Here is a 9,511-nt window from a genome sequence, read left to right on the forward strand (position 1 = left end):
ACACACACACACACACACACACACACACACACACACACACACACACACACACACACACACACACACAACACACACACACACGCACGCAGGCAGGCACACAGCTCAAGCCTTGTGCTGAATATCCACAAAATGTGTGCCGGTGACATGAGAGAGAGAGAGAGAGAGAGAGAGAGAGAGAGAGAGAGAGAGAGAGAGAGAGAGAGAGAGGGAGAAAGGAGAGGGAGGGAGAGAAGGAGAGAGAGAGAGAGAGAGAGAGAGAGAGAGAGAGAGAGAGAGAGAGAGAGATAGAGAGAGGCCAATTCCACGGATGTTTAATTCTGCAGCCAGTGCTCCGGCCAAACCCTTGCTGACAGCTTCCATTATTATTAAAAATGAGCACCTGAATACTTCCGCACAAACAAAGCTAGTAATATTTTCTGTGTTTCTGTTTGCTTATTTGTTTGCTTCAAAAGAGGTAAAATAACTACCTTTTTGGTGCGCAAACAGACATACACAACACTGATCAGCTTGAGGGTTAAATGAGCTCCCAAGATAATCACCACAACCAAGTTGTTGAAATGACAGAATATAAATAAATAAGGCAATAATCGATCTTGTGTAGAGAGAATATAACTGCCAGATAGATTCTGATGTCCCTGGAATGCATAAGCTGTTTGTTTGTTTTTTTTTTTCAAAAGAAGGTTTTAGTATCATTGTCGTGGTACGTTTAAATATTTCACTTCCAGCCCATGGAGCCACTGACTATGCTAATGAAGCATATGTTTGCTAGCAGCAGGCGAGACAGGATCACCCGGCAACAGCAAAGTGATGGATTCACATCATAAAATTATAACTTCATAAGACAGGCAGTAAACACGCGTGACAATGATGGGAAAATGATGCAATCAAAACATCTGGAGGTCAATCATATTTTGTTACATCGTTTTTTGTTTTGTTTTTTGATTTGGATGATCCTCCGATTGCACGATAGATATGCCCATGCGTCCAAACTGTGCACCGCTAAACTCCCAGAGCGGCAGGCACTCGGTGATGAAGTAATGAAGTTGACAAGCTCATTGAACCACTGAATATGCCAGAAGTGGGCCTTAATGGATGAACACTTTGTGAGGAGCATAAACAGACTACTGCCGGAGGAGCAGTTTAATAATTTAACTTTGGAGGATACATGTCGTCTTTGGCAAGTCACTCCGATAGCAATTGCTTCTCTCGATTAACTTTGATCATTTCAACTTCTTGTTCTTCAAAAAAAAAAACCTGGGAAAAAAAAATAAGAAATGAAAATAAATAATAAAAAAGAACGAACGGCGCCTAATTAACTTGATGGCATTTTGTTTTGTAACAAGTCATTAACAGCAAGGAAATAATGTCTTGTTTAATTCTGTTTGAGTTGAACATGAGGACTCGACTCAGCGCTATGTATTCCGCTCATGGTGGTGCATGCGACTCAAGTGGTTTTCATTTTGACATGTGCTCGGGCCCCCCGGTGCCTCATGGGATATGTTGTTTACTTCCTCCATCTCCTGAGGAGATTCTGAAACGACAGCACATTAAAATATTATGCCAAGGTTGATGAGTGGTCAAATATGTGCTCCTATAACCAGCAACAGTAAAGAAATGCAGTCGATGACTTGAAGTTTTAAATCCCTGAGACTCTCAGAGGTGTGATAACATAAGCACCCATATACCTACATGTAAATCTTTTCCAGAACATTTATGTAGCTCATATCAGCTGACAGCTTGATGTATAAGTAATAATATAAAGCGAAGATGGTTGCACACATAAAGAATATGCATGATACTTATGATGTTCAAAGAGACCATTAGGTGTTTGATGTGCTCCTGACTGCTCATGCGTTCTATGGCCTGCAGGTGAGCCTGCTGCATCTATTACAACTTTCACAATGCAAACAGCAAACTGCACACAGACTTTCACAGCGAAATCTTACGTTCGTTCATTTAATCCTGCATTCTTTCATTCTTTCATTCATTCATCCTTCCATCCATCCATCCATCCATCCATCCAACCATCCATCCATCCATCCATCCATCCATCCATCCATCCAACCATCCATCCATCCATCCATCCATTCATTGTCTTATTCACACACTGTAGAGAGTAGACTTCTTATTTGTACTGTTCCTAATGTGTATGCCATGGTCTACCCAAATCTTCCTACTTGATCACTGCATGGCCCAAGCAGCGGGAGAAAGGGGAACCAACGGGAAGTCTCGATACAAATCCAAGCATCAAGCCGGCCTCTTTGTGCAGCATGGAAAAGGGGTTGGGAAGGTTAAGTGTTATAATCACCGTCGAGATGGCCATGCGGAGTGCTGGAGTGCTGCTGCTGGACTGGGGGAGAAACAGGGCCCGGGCATTTTTGACTTACAGTACAATTATGAGGGCCCCCTCATAATTAGCGGTGCAGAACTGAATCACCGGTGGGCCCCCGCACCCTTGTGGGCCCCTATTTTCAGAAATGTGAAAATGTCTTTTTTGTCTTTTTTTTTTTTTTTTACATTTTTGAAAACAAGGGCCCCACAAGGGTGCGAGGCCCACCGGGAAATGCCCGCTATGCCAGATGGCTAATCCAGCCCTGCACTGCACGCAGCCCGCACCCCCCACCACCACTGCCCATCAAAGTCTGCAGCCGGCCGGCCGGCCAGGCCAGGCAGTGAAGAGCCAATTAGCCCGCTGTGAAGGTCAGCTCTGTTGTAGCTCTGGAGGCAGCATGATAAGGCTCTTTATCAAATGGACACGTACGCACGTGCGCACGGACGTACGGAGCTGCGTACCTGGACAGCCAGCCAGGCAGACGAGGCAGCTATCCAGGCAGCTCAGCTCACATGTCAGCATGGGGGAAGAGCGGGTGAAGGAGAACAATTCAGAAACGCGTATCTCAGTTCTGTGCATGTTTGTGTAGTGTGTGTGTGTAGTGTGTGTGTGTGTGTTTGTAGTGTGTGTCTGTGTGTGTAGTGTGTGTGTGTAGTGTGTTGTGTGTAGTGTGTGTGTGTAGTGTGTGTAGTGCAGTGTGTGTGTGTGTGTGTGTGTGTGTGTGTCTGTGTGTGTTGTGTGTAGTGTGTGTGTGTGTGTGTGTGTGTGTGTGTGTGTGTGTGTGTGTGTGTGTGTGTGTGTGTGTGTGTGTGTGTGTGTGTGTGTGTGTGTGTGTGTGTCGTGTGTGTGTGTGTGTGTGTGTGTTTGAGACAGCCAGCCTCTGCATAATCATCTCATTATCAAACGATTATGGAGAGTAGCCAACACCCTCCTCAGCTCCAGATCTAACTGAGAGGAGAGGAGAGCAGGGGAGGAGGAGAGGAGAGGAGAAAAGAGGAGGATAGGAGAGGAGGAGAGGAGGAGGAGAAAAGAGGAGGAGAGGAGAGGAGAGGAGGAGGTGGAGAGGAAAAAAGAGGAGGAGAGGAGGGCAGGGGAGAGGAGGGGAGGGAGAGGATAGGAGAGGAGGAGAGGAGGGGCAGAGGAGGAGGAGGAGAGGAGAGGAGAGGAGAGGAGGAGAGGAGAGGAGAGCAGGGGAGGAGGAGGAGAAGAGGAGAGGAGAGCAGAGGAGGAGGAGGAGGAGAGAAAAGAGGAGGAGAGCAGGGGAGGAGGAGGAGAGGAGAAAAGAGGAGGAGAGCAGGGGAGGAGGAGGAGAGGAGAAAAGAGGAGGAGAGCAGGGGAGGAGGAGGAGGTGGAGAGGAAAAAAGAGGAGGAGAGGAGGGCAGGGGAGAGGAGGACAAGTGGGGAGGAATAAGAAGGTGGAGAGGAAAAAAGAGGAGGAGAGGAGGGCAGGGGAGAGGAGGACAAGTGGGGAGGAATAAGAAGGAGAGTACATTGCCTCTCACACCAGATGAAAGGCAGCAGCAGAAATCAAGTTAAACATGCGCCCTACATGTACGTATTTGCCAAAAAAAGGATCTTTGTGATGGCCAAAAAGCCTTGCGGGCATATCTGATCCCGAAGTCAGTTTCCCAACTTTTTGGCATCAACTTTTTTGTGGCCTCGCGCTACCAAAGGTAGATGACTTCATTTCCGAGGCTCTGAAGTTTGGACGCCATCCGAGTGTGAGTTGCGAGCTCTCGTCTCTGGCTAAGATGGAGGCGCTCATTTACATTCCCGGAGTCTTTGGAGGTGGGGTAGAGTCGACCACGGACTTCAGAGTACACAGCAGCTCTGTACTTTCCCATTTCTCCCCGGCGTTAACTCCCACACCCACACACACACACACACACACACACACACACACACACACACACACACACACACACACAGACAGACACACACACAGACACACACACACACACACACACACTAACATGCACACACACACACACACACACACACACACACACACACACACACACACACACACACACACACACACACACACACACACACACACACACACACACACACACACACACAGCCCCACACACACACACACACACACACACACCACATTTAGAGTAGTGACTCATGGGGAAAGGAGGGTGAAGCGCGAGAGCAAAAGTGTGAATCAATAGGCTTTTACATTGCCTTGTGGCAAAGCTCTAAATCGATGGCCATGGGAAATTAAGTCATAGACTTTGAATAAATTGAAGACACCGATGCGGGCAACAAACAGCCAAACTAAAAAACAAGCAAACCCACTCACCCAGCTCCAATGGATTTGAGGGCGAGAAATCAGATTTGGACTTGAATATATGTGTCATCATTTTTTGTAGAGATGCACCGGATCCTGATTTTTAGGATCCTGCTGGATATCGAATCCACTGCTTAAGATCCTGCCGGATCCAGAACCGGATACCGGATTCTACGAAAGGGTTGAAACACATAGCCAACTCGCACACGTGGGCCCTTTTTATTACGTTGGCGCAAACTATTTTTAAGACTCATTGGCTTACTGCCACACTGTCTTCAACGGCCGCTTCCAAAGGCCTTTCACTCCATGCAGCGATTGGGGTTGTGAAAGACAGACTGAAAAGCCTAGGCTACGTAAAAAGTGGAGATGCCCCAGATCCTGATTTTTAGGTAACTGCCGGATACCGGATCCACTGCTTACAGTATTTGCCTACTGCTTGCACACAATTTGCAAAATTTCGCTCATAGAGTCAAAACTCTACACACAAGCCAAATACTTTCAACACCTGAAGATAAACCCTTTACATATATGCCAGCATGAAACTCTGCTATCAAAACCTAAACATTGCCATAAAAACTTAACAATCTTTTGTCAAAACCTCACTTTCATGTCAAAAGACACACATTAGCACCAAATGAGAAAACAAATGAGATTAACGTGAAAACAGTTGTCTACTTTATACAAAACACAGCAGTCTTTCTTTTTGTAACAGTCTAATCAGACTCACAGAATGTACGTCTTCACAAGACCCCAAAATTCAATACTGTACAATAGGCCTACATAACTGCACCTTACAGTACAAACTGAAACACCTTACAGTACTAAACTGCACCTTACAGTACAGGACATTACAGTAAACTGAAGCAAACTATATCTTAAACAGTACATCACTCTCAACACAACAGTGTGTAGGTGAGCTTATGGACCATTTGTTTGTGTATTGGGTATATTCACAAATTTTCAAACATCTAAATATGATATAAATATGTGGTTGACGTCAACATGCTGTAATGAAAAACATAGTCAATATACTTTTTTTGTTTGGGTATGAGGTATGAGGTTTGCTTACGTAAAGTAGCGAAGTACAATACATTTCCAGACACAATATGCAGCTGACATCTACATGACATCATCAAAATTATATCATGTTCAGTCAGTTTGCTCAAGTGCTTGCTTGGTTGTCTTCTGAAAATTACACTTTTATGTGTATTTCTACAAACTATCATGTTCATACCTAACATGTGATGATGAAGACAAAAGGCTACTGCTGGCATCAGGGTAGGTTTTACAGAACGTGAGTCAGTCAATGCCATACTCCATATTCTACTCTTTAGTACTGTTGTGCTATTTGTTTCTTTTTTTGTGAGTGTAGGAAGGTGTGAATTTAGCAAAGAAGTAATCAAAGTAAAACAAATAAATGCAAAATAAAATAAGTGCAATGTAATATAAAGATTGCAACTTTGTAACTGGCAGAATAGTGGATAATTTTGAAAGCATATGTTTTATTGTCGGTGCCTAAATCTTGTCATTCATCCAGTGTGTTTTGTTTTTTTAGCAGATGTGTTTTCCCAATGATATGATGAGTGTTCATTTTTTAATGGAGTGTCTTATGAAGGAAAAAGTGTGCAGTGACCATGAGCAAGTGTGTAGCATAAAGCAAAATGTGTGTTGCTGAATTGCTACAACAGTGTTAAGCAGAACTTTTGTTTACAGTTTTTCTCGATTGGTTTGGCTAATTTCTTGAAACCCAGATGACATTTCAATACATTTTGGGTCATTTGGCCAAACACTCTTACACTTCAGTACAACAGTTCAGATAACTAGCAAAATGTCATATACCTCCCAAAACAGCTCATTCTTGCATCAGCACTAAACCTTCTCCCACATAAATAGTCAGTACCATAAAAATGGCATATATCCTTCTCAATTGGTTTGGCTCATTTACATTCATTTAGTCATTCTGTCAAAATAAACTGGATGGTTCAGCATAACACCATGGATCCTCATCACTTGCTCATATCACTCCAAAAACAGTTTACCCGTGTGTCGAAACTAAATTCCTTCCACAGAATGCCGTTTGAAAAAATGTCAAGAAATTAGCCAAATAACGGAGGAAATTGTATTATACACAGTTGTAAAATTATTTTCTACAAACTAGTAAAGTTACAATACCATCTGGCCTGTTGAACACTGTCATGAATTTACTGTTTACAGTAAAGAAATTCTTAAAATATTATGTCCTTGACTGTTTTGACAATTGTGTAGACTACTTTGCATATGATGACTCACACAATGAAATCATGCTGACATGTTTTGGAGAGGGCAACCATTAGACTGAGAATTGTCTAATTCGTTTAGATAAGACAGGTCAATTTATTTGGAAAATGTGCTAAATGTATGTTCAATGTGTCATCTGTAGGGTACTTGTATATAGCCATCTGCCGAGATGTACTAAACATTTGAGACATGTACAAAGCATTTGAAATTTGATGAAAGCAATGAAAAATGCCATTCTGTTGTGGGAAATTGTAAGTTGGTTTGGAGATTTGTCCGTGTTGTTTTGAGAATGTCATCTCAGTTTTGAGAAATTAGCCAAACCAATCGAGAAAAACTGTAAGGTACGGACACACTGTGTTTAGGTTATGTTACCAACAACTTAACAATATGCTATTTTGGTCTAAGCATCAGCCTATAGTGTTCAAGCAGTAGGCAAATACTGTAAGATCCTGCCGGATCCGGATAGTCTGAAACACCCTATTATCCTGCCGGATCCGGAACCGGATCTTGGATCCTGTACATTTTTTTGTTTGTTTGCTTTTTTCCCTCAAAAAGCATCTAGGCCTGTATATATATGTAGGCCTTATAATGCGGTTCATCTTTCCCAGACATGGCAACGATTGATTCAAAACTCTGTTTTTATTTGACCCAATCAATGACTGAATAAGTGGAGCAGTCCTAAACAATGACAAGTGTGATCGGCAGATACAAATATTGTTTTGCACCTTTCATAGTTATGACATAGGACTAAAGAAAGAATTCCATGTCTTTTAAATGTGCTTTGCATATGTATCTTATGTTTCTCCATTTTGCTGGTCTTTGGGTTCGTTTCAAGTCTAATAACAGTCCCTTTGGATATACGTGTTTCATAATAATATCCGGCAGCTCTGATCTTTCTGAGTCAGGCATTATGGAGATGTGTTTAGTGCCCATGTGAAAAGCATGTCTCTTGTAAATATCAGAGGAATTAGGAACATTATAGCATCAAAGGCAACAGCTGGGCTCAAAGGACCAGAGGATGCGAAAAGGCAAAATCAGAAGAAGAAGGCAAAAAGAAAGCATATAAAGAACATATTATGTATATGCTAAGCTACTGCATGTCCTTTATAAGCAGTCAGAGTTTGTGCGTTTGTCATGGCAAGAATTATATAATTATATATTTTTTTAATATAAAATACATCAAATAGGCTACTTTGGCCAAATCGGTGCCAGGAGCGGTCTCCCAGTGGTAAGGTGGTGAATACCTGATATCCTAAAATGTAATTAAATATAATAATTCACTATCTCAAATTAAGATTTAACATCCTAAAATAATGATTAAGTAATTACAACATTATTACTTTGACAGGCTGTGCCATCATGTACAGAACGCTAACCCATTACTTTGAGATCCTATTGGCCTGGTGTTCCTGTGAGAAGGTGAACAACCTCTTCTTTAGTTCCTCTCAGGGATTAAAGTTTAATTTTAATTGGACAGACAACTGTGTTTACAACAAAAGGCTAAAATCCTACCAAATGCTAAAATGAATTTACCTCAAAATGGAGGCACACACTCGAAGACCATGTAGATGGTCCTCCCTGCATGCTAAGAAAAGTGTTGCCCATTTTGGTCAACAGTCTGTCGGCCTTCTATGAGTCTGTCCAGCGACATAAAAAAATCTCTGGTTTTGCCTATTATGTATAGAGTTCATTATGTTTAACTGTTGAAATCACACTTGAGTTTTTCTTTTACTTCAGACATGTAAAAGTTTAATCTTTTACCTGACATGTTTCGACGGAAGTTATACCATCGAAACATGTCAGATAAAAGATAAAACTTTTACATATCTGAAGTAAAAGAAAAACTCAAGTGTGTTTTTGCCTTGCCGGCCCCCCTTCTAATTTATCATACTCCCACCAAGTCCCGGAGGTGGGGTTGGTTGGCCTAGCAGCGGGGGTGCAGGGAATAGCTGCCACGCTATTAGTGGGAGACGGTCCAGCGCTAAGGCGCTAAGGCGCTAAGGCGCTAAGAGCTAAGAAACGTTTGGCCAGCTTTACACGTAGCCAAGGGCTGATACATACAAAAACTTATTGTACACACACAAACACAGACACACACACACATGCACTCACACACGCATACGGACACACACACACACCCACACACACACACACACACACACACACACACACACACACACACACACACACACACACACACACTCATGCACGTATGCACGGACACACACACGCAAGCACGCACGGACGCACACACACACACACACAGATACACACATACACACACCTAAATTAACACCAAAAAAAACCTGCCGCTGATCGGCTGTAGGATTGCAGAACTAGGCGTCCAGGGGAGTGGAGAGGGTCTCTCGACGCCATGGGAGCTCAGCTCGCCATGGTCAAGCAGTGGCAGACCAGACGCCACAGCAACCAGGCAGCCGCCACGGCAACCAGGCACACTCATTAGAGGAAGCAGGAACTAATGAGCTCTGTCCATACGTCCGCACCGCAGCGCAACACTAATGGATGTGGTGCACTTTCTGTTGCCAGTTAATTGCTTTATAAAACGACTGTGTTAATTCATTACGGTGAAAGAAAGACAGAAA

The sequence above is a fragment of the Engraulis encrasicolus genome, chromosome 22 (assembly GCF_034702125.1).
Source record: "Engraulis encrasicolus isolate BLACKSEA-1 chromosome 22, IST_EnEncr_1.0, whole genome shotgun sequence".
NCBI lineage: Eukaryota > Metazoa > Chordata > Actinopteri > Clupeiformes > Engraulidae > Engraulis > Engraulis encrasicolus.